Source organism: Triticum urartu, chromosome 3A, assembly GCF_056163025.1.
Source record: "Triticum urartu cultivar PI428250 chromosome 3A, HENAU_Tu73, whole genome shotgun sequence".
NCBI classification, from domain to species: Eukaryota; Viridiplantae; Streptophyta; class Magnoliopsida; order Poales; family Poaceae; genus Triticum; species Triticum urartu.
Window position 1 is genome coordinate 392,443,649 of NC_141875.1, and position 24,559 is coordinate 392,468,207.

Genomic DNA, 24,559 nt, shown 5'->3' on the forward strand with positions numbered 1-24,559 from the left:
CAGTCTCAGCACATTCATAGCAGCTTCATCTTTGATGGGGGAGTTGATGGGGTCCATGCTTGTTTCAATCCGCCCCGTCTCTTCTTCAAAGTTCTGACAGAATTCTTCACACACACAAGAAAATAATGAGTCTACCGATCACATGATGAGTCGGTAGTTACAAATCAGTCGAGCAAGGGAAGGTACCTTCGAGCATAAGGAACATCTTCTTGGTGAGCCCTCCCTGATAAGCCTCTAGGTCATTTCTCTTCTGAGTGAGATCTCCAACCTTGCCGGTCTGAGTCACCTTTTCCTTCTTTAGTTCCACGACTTCTTTGTTGGCTTCATTGATGGCAGTCTTCAGTTTGGCATTTTCCTCTTCCAACTTGCCGACTGAAGCCAACTTCTTTTCGGCAATTTCAGTTTTCTCTAGCGTCGTCTTCTGCGCCGCTGCAAGGTTGAGGTCCTTCTGCTCCAAAGCCTGCTTCATTTTCTCTAAAGAAATAACATTCTTTAGACGAGCTTGGAGTTGTCTGTTTTCACTATGCACATCTGTTCGAGTAGAGTCACTTAGTTCAAAGAATGAAAGGAAAAGAAGACGAGGCAAACAGTCGACAGGTTATTACCTCCCATGGCAGCAGCCTCATCCTTAGCCTTCTACAAGTTCTCTCAAGAGCATAAGTATTCTACGGTGGGTGAACAAATTACTATTGAGCAATTGACAGAATTGAGCATAGTTATGAGAATATCTAGGCATGATCATGTATATAGGCATCACGTCTGTGACAAGTAGACCAAAATGATTCTGCATCTACTACTATTACTCCACTCATCGACCACTATCCAGCATGCATCTAGAGTATTAAGTTAAAAACAGAGTAACGCCTTAAGCAAGATGACATGATGTAGAGAGATAAATTCATGCAATATGAAATAAACCCCATCTTGTTATCCTCGATGGCAACGATAAAATACGTGCCTTGCTGCCCCTTCTGTCACTGGGAAAGGACACCGCAAGATCGAACCCAAAGCTAAGCACTTCTCCCATGGCAAGAACTACCAATCTAGTTGGCCAAACCAAACGGATAATTTGAAGAGACTTGCAAAGATAACCAATCATACATAAAAGAATTCAGAGAAGATTCAAATATTATTCATAGATAGACTTGATCATAAACCCACAATTCATCGGTCTCAACAAACACACTGCAAAAAGAAGATTACATCGAATAGATCTCCACAAGAGAGGGGGAGAACTTTGTATTGAGATCCAAAAAGAGAGAAGAAGCCATCTAGCTACTAACTATGGACCCGAAGGTATGAGGTAAATTACTCACACTTCATCGGAGGGGCTATGATGATGTAGAAGCCCTCCGTGATGACGGCCCTCTCCGTCGGAGCTCCGGAACAGGCCCCAAGATGGGATCTCGTGGATACAGAAAGTTGCGGCGGTGGAATTAGGTTTTTGGCTCCTGTTCTGATCATTTGGGGGTACGTAGGTATATATAGGAGGAAGGAGTACGTCGGTGGAGCACCGAGGGGCCCACGAGGCAGGGGGGCACGCCCCCCACCCTCGTGACCGCCTCTCTAATGCCTTGGTGTAGAGTCCAAGTCTCCTGGATCACGTTCGGTGAGAAAATCACGTTCCCGAAGGTTTCATTCCGTTTGGACTCCGTTTGATATTCCATTTCTTCGAAACACTGAAATAGGCAAAAAAAACAGCAATTTTGGGCTGGGCCTCCGGTTAATAGGTTAGTCCCAAAAATAATATAAAAGTGGAAAATAAAGCCCAATATAGTCCAAAACAGTAGATAATATAGCATGGAGCAATCAAAAATTATAGATACATTGGAGACGTATCAATGCCCTCCTGCTTAAGGTCCTGCCCTTTCTTCCCGTGGTCTGCTGAGGCACGTCTTCATCATCATCTGGAAGATCAATGACATTCGGTGGTGCTGCAAAGGACTCGACCATCAGAGTTCAGTCGATTGGCAGTACAAGTTGACAAAATGAGAGAAAAGTGATGGAGTTGTACCTGCTTTTGAAGTGGCCGCATCCATAGTCTCCTCATCGTCTTGGTCCTTGTCGATGTCCATGGAGGTCGTGGAAGTAGCAGCGCTGAAAGCATCAGAACTCACTCGGTTAAGCATCAGAATGAGTCGAGAAACATGCAACAATTCCCAAACAACACGAGAGAGAGGGAGAGAGAAAGAAGGTAAAATACTTACGCAGAGGTGACGGGAACATCCACTTTGATCTTGGGTAAGTCATTCCAAGGCTTCGAAGGAGCAGTCTTGAGCTACTTGGCGGCCTCTTCAGTCGGCACCGGAGACAAAGTCCGGGTGCGTTTGTGCTCTTGGGCTCTGGGAGACACTGCCTTGCCACGCTCGCCCGCGGGGTCCTGAGATTGCTTGGATCGACACTCCGAGCGAGGTGGTGATTGAACCTCCTCACTACCGCCTGAGTCATCATAGTCGTCTTAATGGTCATCAGGGGACTGCCACTCACCACTCTCGTCCATACTCTCCGTTCCCTCCTGGGTTTGCTCCCCGTTTGGCATCGACTACAACTCAGTATAAATCTTCAGGGCAAAGAGTCAAACAGGCATCCATCAGACTCAAAGACTGTCACAAATCAGAATAAAAATACACTCGGAAATAGAGGTCAGACATTTTCCGGCTTGTTTTCAGCGTCGAAGGGGGCGACTCTCCTGGACCCCTTGGGTTGTCTTTGTTACCTATGATGCTCCGCATCCACTGCTCCACCGTCTCCTCAGAGACTTCCTCTGGGTCGACCCGAGCGGTGTCATTAGGGCCCGAATACATCCACATCGGGTGATCACAGGCTTGAAGGGGCTGGATGCGTCTGCTGAGAAACACTTCCAACAAATCCATGCCAGTCACGCCGTCACGCACCAGTTGGACTACTCGGTCGACTAGCATTGACACCTCTTCCTTCTCTGCTGGAGTCACGATAAGCGAAGAGGGTTGGCTGACTCGGTCCATGGTGAAGGGGGGAAGGCCGGTCGACTGATCAGGAGTCGGAACGTCTCGGCAGTAGAACCAGGTCGACTGCCACCCTCTAACTGGGTCGGGAAGGGTCATGGCTGGAAAAGTACTTGTACCCCTAGTCTGAGTCCCTAAACCCCCGCACATTTGGATCACGTGCGTCTTCTCGTCACTCGGATATGCCTTCTTCACAGACTGAGAGCGGTAAGTACAGATTTGCTTGAACAAACCCCAATGCGGTTGACAGCCCAAGAAGTTTTCGCACAGGGAGATGTAGGCGGTGAGGTATGTGATTGTGTTGCGGGAGAAATGACGAAGTTGGGCACCAAATAAGTTCTAGAACCCTCGGAAAAAAGGATGCGGAGGCAGACTGAAACCACGGTCGACGTGAGTAGCAAGGAGAACGCACTCACCCTCCTGTGGTTGAGGCTCAGTCTCGTTCTTCGGCAGCCTCCAAGATCCATGGGCAATCTAGCCTCCGCTGGCCATGTCCTCCAAATCCTCCTTCTGGATTGCAGAGCGGATCCAGTCCCCCTGGATCCAACCAGGCGGCAAACCGGACCTCGATGACGATCCCCGACTTGTCTTCTTGCCCTTCACCGCCGCCGCCTTCTTGTGCTCTAGGGCCGCTGTCTTGTCCTTGCCGATGGCGATGGGATGCTCGCAGGCAAATGGAGACTGCAAAGAGGGCAGAGAGCGCGGTGGAGAAGGAGGAGAAGAGGACGATTTGGGGCACACTGTGCATTGCCTCGGCCCAGACGCTATTTATGAGGCCACTTCCGAGTGGCTGACGGGTGGGCCCGAGTGCTCTAATCATATCCGCGGCAGGCGCTTGCCCGATATGTGGCGGAAAAAGCGGCACGAAGATTGAGGCGTCCTCATTTATCCACTCCGTTTACTGCGGCGCACTCTGGCCCGTGCACTTCCCTGAAATTTCGAATCCCGTGAGATCCAGAAACCACATAGTAACCAATCGCGCCAAAGATTCCGTTCCATATCAACACTCGAAGAATATCAGTTGAGTTCACTCGACAACCTCTGAATCGATCGAGGCGACTGAAACAAGATCAAAGCTTCAACACAATTCACGAGCTCACATGAGATACCTCCGCAGTAGAGAATCGGGTCAGAATCAACTTCAGCTCTTTCTTCACTCAGACCTCCATCCATTCGGGGGCTAACGACGTTGACATGTACCTAGGGTAGGGTCATACGCCTGACCTAGACGCCTTGCCCAAGGACACTGCCCTAGAATCAAAGACATTCAAGATACAACAGAGGAAACTGACTGAGTTCACCAAGGAGTGCAATCCACTCGACCTCTAACCTCACTCGGAAACCCCAATTCCATTCGACCAAGGTGAAGTCACTCGGCGATACAAGAAACCACTCGGAATGCAGAAGACCTAAAGCTACTACGGATGGCAATGATCAGGCGTTCAGTCTGTAGCCTTAAAGATCATTTATAGCTCTTTATAACTGGAGTTACCAGTAACGCCCTGTCTTAATGTACATTCAACCCTGTGTAACGCGGGATGGCTGGGGTCCTAGCACACTCTATATAAGCCACCCCCTCCTCTGGCATAGGGGTTGGCACCCCCTGTAACTCTCATGCATAATCCAGTCGACCAGCCTCCGGGCACCGAGACGTAGGGCTGTTACTTCCTCCGAGAAGGGCCTGAACTCGTAAACCTTGCATGTACAATCTCACCGTAGCTAGGACATTGCCTCCTCTTACATACCCCCTATTCTATTGTCAGACTTACTCCCACGATAGGCCCCCCACAGCACTTCTTTATTTTCTCTTGCATGGGGTCATCGCCCTGGCTTTGTACAAGGGGTTACATGCAGCTGAGGCAAGGCATGTACAAAAGGGTGGCTGCCAGGTAGGGCCCGGCAGCTGCGCCTTATGGGTAGAACTTGCGGAGATGCTCAATATTCCACGAGTTTTGCAACTGAGTGCCATCTCTGGTCTCTAGATGGAATGTGTCGGGTCTGGTGACTCGTACTACCCGGTAAGGGCCTTCCCACTTCAGTGACAACTTGTGTGTACCCTTGGCGGACTGAACGTGCCTAAGGACAAGGTGACCTTCCGCAAAACACCGGGCATGAACCCTGTGGCTATGATAGCGATGCAGGGCTTGGAGACAGTTCTCCTCGAGTAGCACAGCGTCATCAAGCCGATGTTGATCTTGCGCTACTTCGTCGTAGGCAAGCACTCGAGGCGACCCGTAAATGAGTTCTGTGGGGATAACTCCTTCTGCCCCTTAGACTAGGGAGAAGGGAGTCTGCCCGGTAGCTCGGTTTGGTGTTGTTCTGAGGGACCAGAGAACTACCGGCAGCTCCTCGATCCACCACCTATCGTGCTTCTGCTGCGTATCAAAAGTTCTTGTCTTGAGTCCACGTAGCACTTCAGTGTTCGCCCTCTTAGCTTGTCCATTGCTCCGAGGGTGTGCCACAGAGGCAAATGAGATCTTGCATCCGAGGGCATGAACATATTGCATGAAGGCGTGGCTCGTGAACTAGGTATTGTTGTCGGTGATGATCCTTGACGGAACTCCAAAATGACACACCAATTCTTTCATGAACTTGATAGCTGACTGAGCAGTCACCTTTCTCATGGCAGTCACTTCCGGCCACTTTGTAAACTTGCCGATGGCAACGAACAAGAATTCAAAGCCCCCGGTTGCTCGGGGGAAGGGGCCGAGGATATCGAGCCCCCAGGCCGAAAATGGCCATGATAGAGGGATTGTTTGAAGAGCTTGGGCAGGCAGGTGTGTTTTCTTGGAATGGAACTGACAGGATTCACATGTTGTGACTATCTCGATCGCATCTTGGAGGGCTGTGGGCCAATAGATTCCTTGTCGGAATGCTTTCCCAACTAATGCCCTTGATCCAATGTGGGAGCCGCACATTCCTCTGTGAATCTCAGCCAACAGTTCCTTTCCTTCTTCCTGGCAAACACACTTCAATTTCACATTGTTGGGCCTCCTTCTGTACATAGTGTCATTGACAAACTGATACATACTAGCCCTCCAGGCTACTCTCTCAACTTCATCTTGGTCGCCGGGAAGCTCTCCGATTTGGAGAAAGTGGACAATGTGACTTGCCCAAGTGGGAGCCTGGGGCTTGGCAGCAAGGACTAGCGGCACCTCCTCTACTGCGAGAGCACCAGCCTCATTCGCGGGGTCCATAAGCCCGGCTGGAGGGGGTGGTCCGGCAGGCTGTGAGGAGTGTTTTCTGGCAGGGAATCTGCCGAGAGCAAACGGCTCTACAGGAGAAGCTTTCCAGTGTCCAACTTTCTCCCCTTCCGGGCCATTGTTGCTGGGGATACGGAGGGCTGAGTGAGATGGAGAACAAAAGTTCCTGGTTCCACAGGAAGCTTCTGCGCATCACACTTTGACAGATGATCAGCTATGTTGTTTTCCGCACGGGGTACGTGCTCTGTTTGCAATCTGTCAAAGCACTCCTCTAATATCCTCACTTCCTCGACGTATGCCTCCATCAATGGACTTTGATAATCCTTGTTGACTTGTCTCACCACAAGTTGTGAATCTCCTCGAATGATCAACTTCTTAATCCCCAATTCGGCCGCAATCCTGAGCCCGGCAAGCAGCCCTTCATACTCAGATGTATTGTTGGTTGCTTATTCCCGGGCAAAATGCATTTGCATGACGTATTTCAAGTGCTCCCCAGAGGGGGCGACAAGGAGCACGCCAGCTCCTGCACCTTGTAGGGAAAAAGCACCATCAAAATACATAATCCATTCTTGGGGCAATTCCTTGCCGGGGATAACCGTCTCTGTCACCTCCTCATCAGGGATTGGCATCCGTTCTGCAATAAACTCTTCCAAGCCCTGCTCTGGGTAGTTGATGTGCTCTCAAACTTCAAACCGAAGTTGGATAACTCCAAATCCCACTCCACTATTCTGCCAGTAGCCTCAGGGTTTCGGAGTATCCTTTGCAACGGAAAGCGAGTAACAATTGTGATCTCATGGGCTTGGAAGTAGTGCTGAAGTTTCCTTGAGGCCATGATGAGACCGAAGATCAACTTCTGCACGCCAGAGTACCTCGATCTAGCCCCATGTAACAAGGAGCTGACAAAGTACAATGGGCGCTGCACCACTTTATTCCTTGTTGCATCCTTAGGGTTGCTCTCGCTGTCATGCTGATTGTTGCCCTGATCCTTCTCTGTCCCCACCGGTCTCTTCTCACTTTCTTCCTTACTCATCTACTTCCCGCTGCGCTACCAGGGCTGCACTGACCACTTGGTTGGTTGCCGCCAAGTATGGTAACAATGGCTCCTGGGGTTTGGGAGCAACCAAGGTAGGTACTAAGGACAAATAAGCTTTCAACTCTTGCAAAGCTACATCTGCTTCTCGGGTCCACTTCATAGGGCCGGCCTTCTTCAAAATCTTGAAGAATGGCAGGGCGCGCTCGGCAGACTTGGAAATGAACCTGCTTAGTGCGGCAACACATCCCGTCAGGCGCCTCACATTCTTAACCGTCCTTGGCGCTTGGATCTTCTCAATGGCCTTGATCTTGTCGGGGTTGGCTTCGATCCCGCGGTGGTATACAAAGAAACCAAGCAACTTGCCAGAGGGAACACCAAACACACACTTCTCCGGATTGAGCTTCAAATTGATCTTGTGTAGATTATCAAATGTCTCTTCCAAATCTTGAATAAGGGTGGCCTTATCCTTGGTCTTGACCATAATATCACCCATATAGGCTTCTATGTTTCTGTGCAACTGTGGCTCAAAACCAATCTGGATTGCCCTTGCAAAAGTAGACCCGACACTCTTTAATCTGAACGGCATGCGGACAAAGCAGTACGTACCACAAGGGGTGATAAACAATGTCTTCTCTTCATCTTCTTTGGACATGAAGATTTGGTGATACCCAGAGCATGCGTCCAAAAAGGAGAGAAAATCACAACCTGAAGTGGAATCCACAATCTGGTCGATGCGCGTCAAGGGAAATGGGTCTTTTGAGCAAGCTTTGTTGAGATCTGTGAAATCTATGCAAAGCCTCCACTTCCCGTTAGCCTTCCGGACTACCACTGGATTTGCCAACCACGTGGGGTGCAGTACTCCTCTGACCAAACCAGCTGCCTCAAGTTTCTTGATCTCTTCTACAATGAACTGTTGCCTCTCCAAGGCCTGCTTCCGAACTTTCTGCTTGACACGTCGGGCGTGTGGGCAGACAACAAGGTGGTGCTCGATTACCTCCCTGGGAACACCGGGGATATCAGATGGTTGCCAGGCAAACACATCGATATTTGCCCGCAGGAAGGCAACGAGTGCGCTTTCCTATTTTTTCATCGAGGGTGGCGTTGATAGTAAAAGTACCATCAACGCCAGCCAGCCCTACCGGGACCTTCTTCACTTGGGGTGTAGCAACCTTGGATCTCTTGCTATTAGAACACTCCGGCACATCATCAATGGGTGTCGTGCACTCGGTGGGGGCACACTTCCCGGACTCTTTGTCGGAGTCCCTACAATCTCTCTTCTTTCCTTTACTTTCCTTGGTGGGAGCCGCCGCTGCCTCTGCCGCGACCGCATCCCGGTACATCTTATCCACACAAATGATTGCATCCTTCTCGTCTGATGGGATAGTGATGACTCCCAGCGGCCCAGGCATCTTCAAGGTGTTGTAGGCATAGTGGGATGCCACCATGAACTTAGCCAGAGCCGGACGTCCAAGAATCCCATTGTATGGCAGGGGAGATCGACCACATCAAACACAATCCTCTTAGTCCGGTAGTTCATTTCTCCCCCAAATGTTACCGACAACGTGGTATTTCCCTTAGGACAGCTCCTGCCAGGATTAACCCTTGAAACGTGCCAGTAACCTATAGCTCTTCTTCTCCTATCTGAAGTCTACTGATGACTACCGAGGAAATCAGATTCAGTCCGGCCCCACCATCCACCAGCATCTTCGTGACCTTGAGGTTGCGGATTGTTGGAGAGACCAACAACAGCAAACATCCTACCGCAGTGGTACGGCCAAGATGGTCCTCTTCGTAGAATATGATTGGCGTACGGGACCATTTGAGCGGTTTCCGGGCCTCTGGTGCTGGCTCTGCGGCATTGACTTCTCGCGCCCACCGCTTGAGCTAGCGGTGAGAAGTGTGCAGAGATGCACCTCCATCAACGCACGGGGCGTCTGTGGCCTTCTGAAGCTCCTGCTATCTAGACTCCTCTTTATCCTCATCATCATAGGTTTCCTTCTCTCGACCCCTGGCGGGCTTTCCTTGGTTCCGAAAGGGTTTGCTGGGGCGGTTTGCTTTACCACCTCGGCCCTTACCACCAGTAACATTCTGACATTTTTCCTTATCACGCTTCTCATACTCTGCTTTCTGTTTCTTGACGAGTTGCTCAACCTGATAACACTCTTGAAGGTCGTGGCCCTTGGTTTGATGAATCTTGCAGTACGGCCCATCACCCTTCCCGACTTTCTCGGCGGCAGCGGCTTCCCGGCAGTCAGTGTACGGGGCAGCTTCCTTGCCGGGGCCTCGATTTGGCCTTCTTGACGGTACTAGGCATACCAGAACCTTCAACAGTCATCACTGCTTTATCTTCCCGCTTCTTATTGCGCTTCTTGCTCTTTTTCTGACTAGTTGATTCATCCTCATCCTCTGAATCAACATTGGTGCAATCTTCCTCTCCGGGCAACTTCCTTCCCTCTTCCATCCGGGCACACTTATCCACCAGTGTGTAAAGCTCCTTCACAGTCTTGGGAAACCATACGTTCATTTGGGAACGAATACGACGGTTGCACACATTGGACTGGAAGGTAGCTATTACAGCTGCCGGATCGATATTTGGGATATTCCTATGAACTTTGTTGAATCTCTACAAATACTTATAGAGGGTTTCTCCTTTCCGCTGGAGGATCTGCAAATCGCTAGGCCTGCCGGGTTCTTGATGACCATCAGTGAAAGCACCAATGAACTCATGGCACAAGTCAACCCATAACGAAATGGAGTTCTCCAGCAAGTGCATCAGCAAAGACCTCACATTGGACTTGAGGGCCAAAGGGAAGTAGTTGGCGAACACCTTCTCATCTCTTCCCCTGGTAGCCTGAACAGCAATGGTGTAGATGCTCAGGAACTCTGCCAGGTTCAGTCTCCCATCGTACTTCTCAGGTATCTCTGGCTTGAACGTGCGAACTGACGGCCAACGGACATACCGCAACTCTCGTGTAAAGGCAGGGCAGCCAACCTCGAAAGGCAGGCACCCGCTAACACCGAGTGCAGGCTCGTCAATGTTGAGGCTGTCGTACCCGTCGGTCCGGCGGAGGTCATCGCGGCGTTGCTCGACGACGCGCGCGTCTCCTCTCTGCCTATCCTCCAGGGCTCGACGTTGGCCCGGACGTGCTCAAGGATCAGAAGAAGCCATCGATATGTCGTCGGGGTCTTGATTTGGTTGTGCTCGTGCGGGCTGCCGTGGTGGGGACTGCACTGTGGGGATGGCTCCTTCCGTGCGGTCAGCAACAGGAGCTGTTGCTGTCGCCTGGGGAGGTCGTGGCGGACCAGCTCACCGTGAGCCCCAAGCTTCGGCGAAACCGAGCAGGCTTTGGATGGTGGCACACCACTCGTCCATCCTCTGGCCGCTGGCAGAAACCTCAGCAGCAGCTGAGCTCGTGCCATGGCCTCCGAAGCCGTACTTGGCATGGATGTCGACGAAGTCGATCGTACCGTCGTCCGTCTCCTGACGGTGCCAGCGGCGGTAACACTGTGCCCCCACTGTTGCTGCGGGGCGACCATCTAGATGTGGTGCAATGGAGGTGCTCGAGGGCCAGTGGCTCCGTTGGGCGCAGCGGCTTGGTCGGCCGTCCCGGGGGAGGCGCACACGCTACGGACGCACTCGTGGTAGGGGCGGCCGGAGGGTCCGAGCGTCGTTGCTGTGGCTATGCCCGTTGGCGGGGGAGAGGGCGCAGATGGAGTGGCTCCCTCACCCGTTCATTGAGGAGCGTGGGCATCGAGGTGTTGCTGATGTGGATCTCCTCTGGTGCCCCTACTCCTATGTTGACTGCGGGAGAAGTGGCGACGGTGTCGCCTACTCCGACCACTTCCCTAGCAGCGTCCGCGTCCTCGCGTGGTTCCGCGCCCCCTGCAGCGTTGGATACCGTGAGAGGCGGAGCCTTCAAGGTGGATGAGTGAGCTGAAGGACCGGGCTTCTTCTTGGGCACCATGGTCGATGGCGTCACCAAAGACGAAGATGGCGATGAAGATGGCGCGCTGCACACGCCTTCAGATTTGCGCAAGCGAGCCCCCTACTTGGCGCGCCAAAGATTTCACGGGAAACCACGACCACCTATGGGACCAGGAGGTCCCTTGCTGGTTTGGCAGGGGGGCGACACGTTGCACAAAGAGCAGACCAGCATGGAGCAACACGGTAGAGATCACGTGGGCAATTTACCCAGGTTCGGGCCATCATGAGGCGTAAAACCCTACTCCTTCTTTGGTGGATTGATGGTGGAAAAGGTGGTGGTGGTGCGTAGTACACTTGCCCGGCAGTGGTTTCCTCAGGCAGTAGCGACTACGCGCGTTATGGGGGTGTGAGTTATCCAACCTTCTAACCCTTTCTACGGTTTCCATGGGCCTCCTTTTATAGATCAGGGGTAACCACAGTGGCAAAGTAATAATTGCGTACTGATAAGATAGTAAATAGTGCTATCATACCTAACTCTATGGGCTGACAGGGCACATTAAATGCACCGCTTCACGTCACATCGTTGGTTGCCCGGCAAGGCTTGTCGGGCTATCTTGCCAGCTCCGCGCCTGTTCTCTTGACACGTCGCCAGCACAGGTGTCATCTGTGGGTTTCTTCTGTAGGAAATGGTCGCCATGTGGCGAATGGCTTCCACTTAATCACTCTGCGGCTTGACACCGCATTGATCGACAATGTGGGTCGTGGTGGAGTGGTTGGTGAGACTGTTCTGCCGTCCTGAGCCTCGGCAGGCCCTGCCGGGGCGCCTTGGTTGTCTGCTTCTAGGGGTGGTCTCGCCCCTTGCCGGGCTCGCCTGCCCGGCAAGGGAGGCTTTTCTCTTGACGATATCTTGTTTCCTTGGCTCGTTTTTGGCCCTTCTGATATGCATGTTGGTCCTTTGAATCTCTTGGTTTCTTGTATTCTGACTTGGGCTGGTGCTTCAACCTCATCCCCGCGCTTGTGCATGGTCTGGGCAACAGACCCAGGGTTTGTTGCACCGACACACTTCGAAAAAGATTTTCGGAAAGATTTTCCTTTTCTCTCACCATTCTCTTATTTTCCTAAAGTCCGTCTTTCTGTCGCTATGGCCGACCTAAAAAGGGGTAACGGTTTTCTCCTGAGTTTTAATGCTTTAGATAGCCCCGCTGTCCTTTCTAAGCTCATAAATAATGATGCTACGGAAGGACCTTATGATGTTGTTAAGGAAAGTCCAAACAATTTTGATGAATATGATCCTGGAATCTTTCGTTATTTGCTCGATGAATCTTTAAAATATGATTGGGATAGACTATTGAGGATTCAATCTAGCCATGTGCCTCAACATCATATTAAGATATACTTGAGAAGCTTTTATGTTAGTTTGCCTCTTTCTTTTAAACAAGTTTTGGACTCTGTATTTGAAAATGGTTTTATTGGAGTAGATGCCTTTGATACTTATGAAAATATGAAACCATATTTGGGCACTCCAAAGGTGAAAGTGTTGAATCAACTGCTCTTATGTGCTTTTATCAAAAATGAAATAATCAAAGAGATGAAGGCTAGTTTAGATGCAAATTTTCGAAGTGTGCTTAATCTTTCTTCTACTATTAATGGCCATGTGCTTTTACAAGATAGAAATATAAATGCTCTGGACAAGAAATTCTCTCCTTACTTCCAAAAAAGGGGAAGATGACAATACCTAGATCTATTTGTGTTTTATGCCTAGCTAAGGGTGTTAAACAATAGCACTTGTTGGGAGGCAACCCAATTTTAATTTGTGTTCTTTGCTTTTTGGTTCTGTTTTTCAATAAATAATTCATCTAGCCTTTGGTTAGATGTGTTTTTGTATTTTAATTAGTGTTTGTGCCAAGTAAGACATTTGGGATGGCTTACGGTGATAGTTGATTTGATCTTGCTGAAGAACAAAAACTTTTGCGCTTAGGAAAACATTTCTCATTTGTAACATAAGTACAATAAAATACTGTTTATTTTTGCAGAAGATTAATAGACAAATTTCCCAGGTTTTCTTAAGTTTTCAGAATTTTTGGGGTTACAGAAGTATTCGAGAGTTACAAATCACTACAAACTGTTTTGTTTTTGATAGATTCTATTTTCTATGTGTTGTTTGCTTATTTTGATGAATCTATGGGTAGTATCGGGGGTATGAACCATGGAAAAGTTGGAATACATTCTATATTACAACAATATAAATAAAGAATGAGTTCACAACAGTACCAAAAGTGGTGATTTATTTTCCTATACTAAGGGAGCTTATGAGACTTTCTATTGAGTTTTGTGTTGTGAAGTTTTCAAGTTTTGGGTAAGGATTTGATGGACTATGGAATAAGGAGTGGCAAGTGCCTAAGATTGGGTATTCCCAAGGCACCCCAAGGTAATATTCAAGGACAACTAAGATCTTAAGATTGGGGATGCCCCAGAAGGCATCCCCTCTTTCGTCTTCGCCTATTGGTAACTTTACTTGAGGCTATATTTTTATTCACCACATGATATGTGTTTTTCTTGGAGCATCTTGTATGATATGAGTCTTTGCTTTTTATTTTGCCACAATCATCCTTGTTGTAGACACCTTTTGAGAGGAACACGCATGAATCGTGATTTATTAGAATACTCTATGTGCTTCACTTATATCTTTTGAGCTAGGCAATTTTGTTCTAGTGCTTCACCTATATCTTTTTAGAGCACGGCGATGGCTTTATTTTATAGAAATTGTTGAACTCTCATGCTTCACTTATATTATTTTGAGAGTCTTTAAATAGCATGGTAATTTGCTTTGGTTATAAATTTAGTCCTAATATGATAGACATCCAAGAGGGGTCTAATAAAAACTTTCATATAAAGTGCATTGAATACTATGAGAGGTTTGATTCCTTATGATTGTTTTGAGATATAAAGATGGTGATATTAGACTCATGCTAGTGAGTAATTATGGATTGTAGAAACACTTGTGTTAAAGTTTGTGATTCCCATAGCATGCACGTATGGTGAACCATTATGTGATGAAGTCGGAGCATGATTTATTTATTGATTGTCTTCCTTATGAGTGGCGGTCGGGGACGAGCGACGGTATTTTCCTACCAATCTATCCCCCTAGGAGCATGCATGTAGTAATTCGTTTCAATAACTAATAGATTTTTACAATAAGTATGTGAGTTCTTTATGACTAATGTTGAGTCCATGGATTATACGCACTCTCACCCTTCCACGATTGCTAGCCTCTCTAGTTCCGCGCAACTTTCGCCGGTACCATACACCCACCATATACCTTCCTCAAAACAACCACCATACCTACCTATTATGGCATTTCCATAGCCGTTCCGAGATATATTTCCATGCAACTTTCCACCGTTCCGTTTATTATGACATGCTCCATCATTGTCATATTTCTTTGCATGATCATGTAGTTGCCATCGTATTTGTGGCAAAGCCACCTTTCATAATTCTTTCACACATGTCACTCTTGATTCATTGCACATCCCAGTACACTACCGGAGGCATTCATATAGAGTCATATTTTGTTGTAGGTATCGAGTTGTAATTCTTAAATTGTAAGTAAATAAAAGTGTGATGATCTTCATTATTAGAGCATTGTCCCATGTGAGGAAAGGATGATGGAAGCTATGACTCCACCACAAGTCAGGATGAGTCTCCGAACTTTACAAAAAATAAAAGAGGCCAAAGAATCCCATTCAAAAAATGAGAGAAAAGAGAGAAGGGGCAATGTTACTATCCTTTTACCACACTTGTGCTTCAAAGCAGCACCATGATCTTCATGATAGAGAGTCCCCGATATTATCACTTTCATACACTAGTGGGAATTTTTCATTATAAGAACTTGGCTTGTATATTCCAATGATGGGCTTCCTCAAATTGCCCTAGGTCTTTGTGGGCAAGCGAGTTGGATGCACACCCACTTAGTTTCTTTTTGAGCTTTCATAAACTTATAGCTCTAGTGCATCCGTTCCATGGTAATCCCTACTCACTCACATTGATATCTATTGATGGGAATCTCCATAGCCCATTGATACGCCTAGTTGATGTGAGACTATCTCCTTCTTTTTGTCTTCTCCACAACCACCATATTCTATTCCACCTATAGTGCTATGTCCATGGCTCACGCTCATGTATTGCATGAAAGTTGAAAAGGTTTGAGAACATCAAAAGTATAAAACAATTGCTTGGCTTGTCATCGAAGTTGTGCATGATTTGAATATTTTGTATGATGAAGATGGAGCATAGCCACACTATATGATTTTGCAGGGATAAGCTTTCTTTGGCCATGTTATTTCGAGAAGACATAATTGCCTTGTTAGTATGCTTCAAGTATTATTGTTTTTATGTCAATATTAAACTTTTTTTTGAATCTTATGGATCTGAACATTCATGCCACAATAAAGAAGATTACATGGATAAATATGTTAGGTAGCATTCCACATCAAAAATTCTGTTTTTATCATTTACATACTCGAGGACGAGCAGGAATTAAGCTTGGGGATGCTTGATACGTCTCCAACGTATCTATAATTTTTGATTGTCCCATGCTATTATATTATCTGTTTTGGATGTTTATATGCATTAATATGTTATTTTATATTATTTTTGGGACTAACTTATTAACATAAAGCCCAGTGATAGTTTCTGTTTTTTTCCTTGTTTTTGAGTTTCGCAGAAAAAGAATACCAAACGGAATAAAACATTCGCGATGATTTTTCTTGGACTGGAACACACCTGTTGGACTTGGACTCCAAGTTAGGAGACCTTCGAGTAGACGACAAGCCATAGGGGCGCGACCTAGGGGGTGCCCCCTGCCTTGTGGCCTACTCCAACACCCCCTGGCCTAATTCTTCGTCCCATATATTCACATTTATTCCCAAACCACCATAAGCATCCACGAAAACACTTTTCCACCACTGCAACCTTCTGTTCCCATGAGATCCCATCTTGGGGCCTTTTCCGGCATCCTGCCAGAGGGGGATTCGATCATAGAGGGCTTCTACATCAACTCGCTTGCCCTTCCGGTGAAGCATGAGTAGTTTATCTCAGACCTACGGGTCCATAGCTAGTAGCTAGATGGCTTCTTCTCTCTCTTTGATTCTCAATACCATGTTCTCCTCGATGTTCTTGGAGATTGATTCGATGTAATGTTCTTTTGCGGTGTGTTTGTCGAGATCCGATGAATTGTGGATTTATGATCAACTTATCTATGAATATTAATTGAATCTTCTCTGAATTCTTTTATGTATGATTTGATATCTTTGAAATTCTCTTTGAACTATCGGTTTAGTTTGGCCAACTAGATTGGTTTTTCTTGCAATGGGAGAAATGCTTAGCTTTGGGTTCAATCTTGCGGTGTCCTTTACCAGTGACGGTAGGGGCAGCAAGGCATGTATTGTATTGTTGCCATCGAGGATAAAAAGATGGGGTTTACATCATATTTCTTGAGTTTATTCCTCTACATCATGTCATCTTACTTAATGTGTTACTCTATTCTTCATGAACTTAATACTCTAGATGCAGGCAAGAGTCGTTCGATGTGTGGAGTAATAGTAGTAGATGCAGGCAGGAGTTGGTCTACTTGACACAGACGTGATGCTTATATTTCATAATCGTTGCCTTAGATATCGTCATAACTTTGCTCTTTTCTATCAATTGCCCGACAGTAATTTGTTCACCCACCATATTATTTGCTATCTTGAGAGAAGCCTCTAGTGAAACCTCTGGCCCCCAGGTCTATTTTCCATCATATTAGTTTCTGATCTACTATTTTGCAATCTTTTACTTTCTGATCTATAAACCAAAAAACCCCAAAATATTTACTTTATCGTTTGTTTAGTTTCATCTATCTCTATCAGATCTCACTTTTGCAAGTAATCGTGAAGGGATTAACAACCCCTTTATCGCGTTGGGTGCAAGTTATTTGATTGTTTTGTGCAGGTATTGGTGATTTTTGCATTGTCTCCTATTGGATTGATACCTTGGTTCTCTAACTTAGCGAAATACTTATCTCTACTTTGCTGCATCACCCTTTCCTCTTCAAGGGAAAAACCAACGCAAGCTCAAGAAGTAGCAGGTTCTACCCTACATCATTTACTTTATGCAATTTTTATTTTTATCTGAGTCTCCAAATTCTCTTATAAAGCACCAACTAGGGAGCACTATGATCATACTTGTGCATTGGATGTAGCTAATATCCGAGTGTGTTTCATGAATGGATCAATGATTGAGCATGATGGGCTAGGGATAGATTTCTTTAGTGTTGATATTTTGAAAGACATGGTTGCTTGTTGATTGATATGTCTCCCTCATATCTACTTTCCAAACTCTTTTGCCCTTGTTTTGGACCCTAATTTGGATGATTTGAATGGAACTAACCCGGACTGACGTTGTTTTCAGCAGAATTGCCTTGGTGTTATTTTTTGTAGAAATAAAAGTTCTTGGAATGACCTGAAACTTCACGAAGAATATTTTTTGAATTAATAAAAAATATTGGTGAAAGAATCAACCGGAGGGGACCCACCAGCTGTCCACAAGGGTGGGGCACGCCCCATAGGGCATGCCCCCTACCTTGCAGGTCCCCTGGATCTCCACCGACCTCAACTCCAACTCCATATATTCACGTTCAGGGAGAAAAAACAGAGAGAATGATTCATCATGTTTTATGATACGGTGCCGCCGTCACCCCCTGTTATTCATTGGGAGGCCAGATCTGGAGTCCGTTCGGGGCTCCGGAGAGGGAAAATCATCGCCATCATCATCACCAACCTTCCTCCATCACCAATTTCATGATGCTCACCGCCGTGCGTGAGTAATTCAATCATAGGCTTGCTGGACGGTGATGGGTTGGATGAGATTTATCATCTAATCGAGTTAGTTTTGTTAGGGTTTGATCCCTAGTATCCACTATGTTCTGAGATTGATGTCGCTATGATTGTGCTATGCTTAATGCTTGTCACTAGGGCCTGAGTGCCATGATTTCAGATCTGAACCTATTATGTTTTCATGAATATATTTGTGTTCTTGATCCGATCTGGCAAGTCAAAGACACCTACTACAAGTTATGATCCTCATACCCGAAGGTGACAATAATTGGGATTTTTTTCCGGTGATTACTGTAGTTTGAGGAGTTCATGTATTCACTAAGTGCTAATGCTTGTTTCGGTTCTCTATTAAAAGGAGGCCTTAATATCCCTTAGTTTCCATTAGGACCCTGCTGCCATGGGAGGGTAGGACAAAAGATGTCATGCAAGTTCTTTTCCATAAGCACGTATGACTATATACAGAATACATGCCTACATTATATTAATGAATTTGAGCCAGTTCTGTGTCACCCTTGGTTATAGCTGTTGCATCATGAATGCCATCCGACATAATTATCCATCACTGATCCATTGCCTATGATTTCATTTCATATTGATCTTTGCTAAGTTACTTTTCCATTGCCACTACGATTGTTACAAAACTGCTACTGTTACTTTCAGCACCGTTACCGTTACTTCCATACTACTTTGCTACTAAATACTTTGAAGCAGATATTATGTCTTTCAGGTGTGGTTGAATTGACAACTCAACTACTAATACTTGAGAATATTATTTGGCTCCGCTTGTGTTTAATCAACAAATTTGGGTTGAATACTCTACCCTCAAAAACTATTGCGATCCCCTATACTTGTGGGTTATCAAGACCTTTTTCTGGCGCTGTTGCTGGGGAGCATAGCTCTATTCTTTGAGTCACTTGGGATCTATATCTGTTGATCACTATGAGGAATCTAAAAGACAACAAAACCAAGATCTATCCCTCTACTATTAAGGGAGGTAAGGAACTGCCATCTAGCTCTGCACTTGATTCGCCTTCTGTTTTGAGTAAACTTGCGACACCTACACCTGCTATTGATTCTGATATGCCGCATATTATTTATGATGCCACTTCTGCTATGCATGATGCATATGATGATACTACTTCTTTGCTTGATAATACTGTGCCATTAGGTGAACTTCTTGATGAACAGCTTGCTAGGGTTAGAGAGAATGAAATTACTGAAACTGATGATATTATTGAAACTGAAGGTTATGATTCTCCCCCTGGATATGAATTGCCTAAGGTACCTGAGGGTTATATTATGGATGAAGAAACTGCTAGAGAATTTTTTGCTTGCAATGATAGAGATGATCTTAAGAAACTGTTAGCTATGTTGAAAGAAAAATCTCTGAATGCTTGAATGCAATATGACCCTAAGTTTGCTACTTCACCTATCTTTGTTACGGATAAAGATTATGAATTATTTGTCGATCATGAGTTAATTACTTTGGTTGAATATGAACCTTTCCATGGTTATGAATCTGAAACTATTATGGCACATCTTACTAAGTTGAATGATATAGCCACCCTATTTTCTCATCAGGAAAAAAGTCGCTATTTCTATATTATTAAATTGTTTCCTTTATCATTAAAGGGTGATGCTAAGTTATGGTTTAATTCTCTTGCTCCTGGTTGTGTACATAGTCCCCAGGATATGATATATTACTTCTCTGAAAAATATTTTCCTGCTCATAAGAAACAAGCTGCTTTACAGGAAATATTTAACTTTGTGAAAATTGAAGAAGAGAGTCTCCCACAAGCTTGGGGGAGGCTTCTCCAATTACTTAATGCTTTGCTTGATCATCCTCTCAAGAAAAAGGAAATACTTGATATCTTTTATAATGGACTAACCGATGCTTCTAGGGACCACCTAGATAGTTGTGCTGGTTGTGTTTTCATGGAACGAATTGTTGAGCTAGATGAAAAACTATTGAATAATATATTGAGCAATGATAATGATTGGACTCTTCCCGAACCACCTCCTAAGCCAACTCCTAAGAAAAGAGGAATTCTATTTCTCAGTCCTGAAGATATGCAAGAGGCAAAGAAATCTATGAAAGAAAAAGGTATTAAAGCTGAAGATGTTAAGAATTTACCGCCTATTGAAGAAATACATGGTCTTAATGCTCCGACACAGGTAGTAGAGGTAAATTCTCTCTATAGATTTTATGAAGGTGATATTCCTTATAATAAGTCTGTTAGTCAATGCTTGGATGAGTTTGATGATTTTATTGTTAAACAAGAAAACTGCAATGCTTATGTTCGTAGAAAATTGAAACGTAATGCTTATATGCTTGACTGCTTGGGTGATTATATGAGTAGAACTGATAATGATCTTAATCTTATTAGTAAACATGCTTCTATGGTAAAAACTCAAGTAGAACAAGTACTTAAGGCACAAGATGATTTGCTCAATGAGATGAATAGTAAGAACAATGATAATGATGTTAGGGTTATGACTAGAGGTAGTAAAATGACCCAGGAACCATTGTATCCTGAGGGCCATCCTAAGAGAATTGAGCAAGATTCTCAAAGAGTTAATACTGATGCACCTAGTACTTCTAATAAAAAGAAGAAGAAAACTGATAGGACTTTGAATGCTTCTAGTGAACCTATTATAGACACCCCTGAGAACCCGAAAGATATTTCTATTTATGATGTTGAGACACAATGTGGTAATGAGCATGAACCTAGTAATAATGTTAATGGTGATGTTCATGATGATGCTCAACCTAGTAATGATAATGATGTGGAGATTGAACCTGCTATTGATCTTGATAACCCACAATCTAAGAATCAACGTTATGATAAGAGAGACTTTGTTGTTAGGAAGCATGGTAAAGAAAGAGAACCATGGGTTCAGAAAACCATACCCTTTCCCCCTAAACCATCCAAGAGAAAGGATGATGAGGATTTTGAGCGCTTTGCTGAAATGATTAGACCTATCTTTTTGCATATGTGTTCGACTGATATTCTGGAAATGTCTCCTTATGCCAAGTATATGAAAGATATTGTTACAAATAAAAGAAAGATACTGGAAGCTAAAATTTCCACCATGCTTGCTAACTACACTTTTAAGGGTGGAATACCAAAGAAACTTGGGGATCCAGGAATACCAACTATACCATGCTCCATTAAAAGAACCTATGTTAAAACTGCTTTATGTGATCTTGGAGCTTGCGTTAGTGTTATGCCTTTCTCTTTGTATCGTAGACTTGATTTGAATAAGTTTACACCTACTGAAATCTCTTTGCAAATGGCCGATAAATCAACTGCTATACCCATCGGTATTTGTGAGGATGTGCCTGTTGTGGTTGCAAACGTTACTATCTTAACAGACTTTGTTATTCTTGATATTCCCGAGGACGACAATATGTCGATCATCCTTGGTAGACCCTTTTTGAATACTACAGGGGCTTTTATTGATTGCAACAAGGGCAATGCCACTTTTCATGTTAATGGTAATGAGCATAAGGTACACTTTCCAAAGAAACAATCTCAAGTTCATGGTATCAACTCTATTGGAAAATTTTCAACTATTACTATTGCAGGTTTTGAATTCCCTCTTCCTACTGCCCAAAATAAATATGATATTCTTATTATTGGGGACATGCATATCCCCGTTGAGGTAACCTAGTGTTATTCGAAAATTCTCCGGTTTCATGTCATTCGAAAGAAGTTTGTTAACAAGACTTGATCAACCTTGTTAATGGATTCCTTTTGATGGGCATGAGATGGATGATTTTAGAAAGCACAACTTTCTGTACCCACTTTTTACTTTCTGTTATTTAGAATTAATAAAGAAAAATTAGTATTATTTGTCTATTTTCTGAATTATCCGTGCAATAAAAAAATGTCCCAAAAATAAAAGTTCTCCAAATGCCCTGAAAATTTAGTATGATTTTTATATAATAGTTTAGAATTTCTGGCACTGAGAATGCACCAGGGGGCTGCACCAATGGACAACAGGGGTGGAGGGCGTGCCCCCTGCCTTGTGGGTCCCACGTGGGTCCCCCTCACTTATTCTAGCACCCATCCACTTCGTCTTCCTCCACAAAAAAATCACCTAGTTGCTCAAACCCATGTTCTTGCTCATCTTGCTGCCATTTTTGATCTCCTTGTGCAAAGCTCCATTTGCAAAACTGTTTTGGAGGATTGTTCTCCGGTATGTGACTCCTCCAATGGTCCAATTAGTTTTTGTTCTAGTGCTTTATATATTGCAAAGTTGTGCTGCTGTTGTGACCTTATTCTTGAGCTTGCATGTCAAATTTATATGGTCCAAAGTAGTTTTGATGCATGATATAGCCTCTAGACACTTGTAGGAGTAGTTGTTATCAATTTTGTTGAGTTTGGTTCACTTTTATTTTGATTCACTAAAAATTTCAGAAAATTTCAGAGGAAGAAAATGATGAGGAGATTGTTAAGAGGCTCTTCAAGTTGGGGTTCTAAAGAAAAAGAAAAAGAAGAGAAGAAGAAGCCCAAGTATATCGTTCCTTGAACCGCGGAGGTTTGGCCGTGTGAATGGCCAAGTGATGCATTCTTGGGGGCGGCTGGAACTTATGATGATTTCTATTATTTGGATGAGAATGCAGGCATCACCGACTTCCTCCACGATAAGTGTGATCAATACCTCCTACTCACTAATACCTTCGTGCAAATTTTTCACTTTCATGCTAGGAAATCACCACCCACGGTAGAGTTTCATTTATATGATGAGCATAAGGAGATGACGCTTTATGATTTTTGTGAGGTCTGCAAATTACCTTTTGAGGGCAGCGTCGATGAACCACCTCCTAGAAATATGGAAGATTTTATTGATGAAGTTACTGTAGGGGAAATGAGAAAGGTGTCGGAAGCGAGATTGTCTATTTACATTTCCTGTTTTGCGCTACTACTCATTATTTGCTGGGAGATGTTTAATTGGTCGCGGGGAGAGTGGAGGCCTTAGTGCTCTTAACATTGATATTTTGCACCATGCTTTACTTCTCAATAGAACTTTTAGTTTGGGCGCTATTGTTGCTCGACGGTTGAGTTTAAACCGTTTAAGGGGTCCTATCTTCGGAGGTATCTACGCCTCCCGCCATGCTAAACGCTTTGAGATACCCATTAATTAGGCATGATGAGGAAGGAGAGATAAACTACCCACTTTATATTTAGACTATAAAATTATGGTAGCACATGATTTTATTAGCGATGATGAGGACAAGAGACTCATTTATAATCTGGCATTCAACCAGAAAACTTGTCAGATTACTTTGCCTACACCTTCTTTGTTCGATATTCATTCAAGAAGGTACCTCATCACGCTCGATGACATTTATGCATACTGGGAGCGGACGCGATCCCCAGTTCTTGAGCCAGAGCCATCACCTGATCCGTATCAGGAGTCTGTTTTTCAGTGGGAGCCACATGAGCTCGCTAACCAGTGGAACCCTCAAGATCCTCCTCCGTACACAGGAAAGGGCTACTTTGATCCATGGGCATAGACCAACTTAGACCAAAAGCCTAAGCTTGGGGGATTATGTATTTCTCACCGACATTATATTCATGTTCACACACTCATTCCAGTTGCTGGTGTTCATACTTTTTCATTGTATCATCCATGCTAGTTTATTTTCTTTTTCCGCTTTCTTCTTGTGTGTTTGAAAAACTTTGAGAAAATCCAAAAAAATAGTTGTAGTTTCTTTTTAGGTTTCCTTTCCCTGTTTAGTAGTAGTAGTATTAAAACAAAACCCAAAAAGATTTCTCATTCTTATTTTGCTTGTTGGGAGATTTCCCGTGTAAATAGTTTTTCTCGTGCTTGTTTTTACTTTCTTCGGAAAACCAAAAACTCAAAAAATATTTCAGTGTGTTTCTTTGAAATTCTTTTTCCTTTCTTTGGGTCGAGAGGAGAAGACCACAATGAAAATGTTGAGTGGCTCTCGTATGCATTATTGTTGATCTAACAGAGAGCCCATATTACCTTGTCTTCTCCTTTGAATAAATGTTTGTCAATTCCAGCTTAGTCCAATGCAAGTGCACTATTATTATTATCCACACCGTTCGGTCGTGCAAGTGAAAGGCAATAATGACGATATATGATGAAATGATTGAGATGAGGAAAAGCTGGTATGAACTCGACCTATCTTGTTTTTGTAAATATGATTAGTTCATAGTTCTTTATTCAACCTATTATGAATGAAACATGTTGCAATGACAATTAGAGATTATAGTTACTCATGCCATGCTTAATTAGCTAGGAGTTTATAATGGTTCACCTTGCGTGCCAACATGCTTTTAAAATGGTTGTGATGTGGTATGATAGGATGGTATATATCCTCCTTTGAATGAATTAAGTGGATTGACTTGGCACATGTTCACGCATGTATTTGAAACAAAATCAACATAGCCTCCACGATATTTATGTTCATGGTGATTTATATCCTACTCATGCTTGCACTCAATGTTGGTTAATCTCAATGCATGTTTATGACTGTTGTCGCTCTCTAGTTGGTCGCTCCTCAA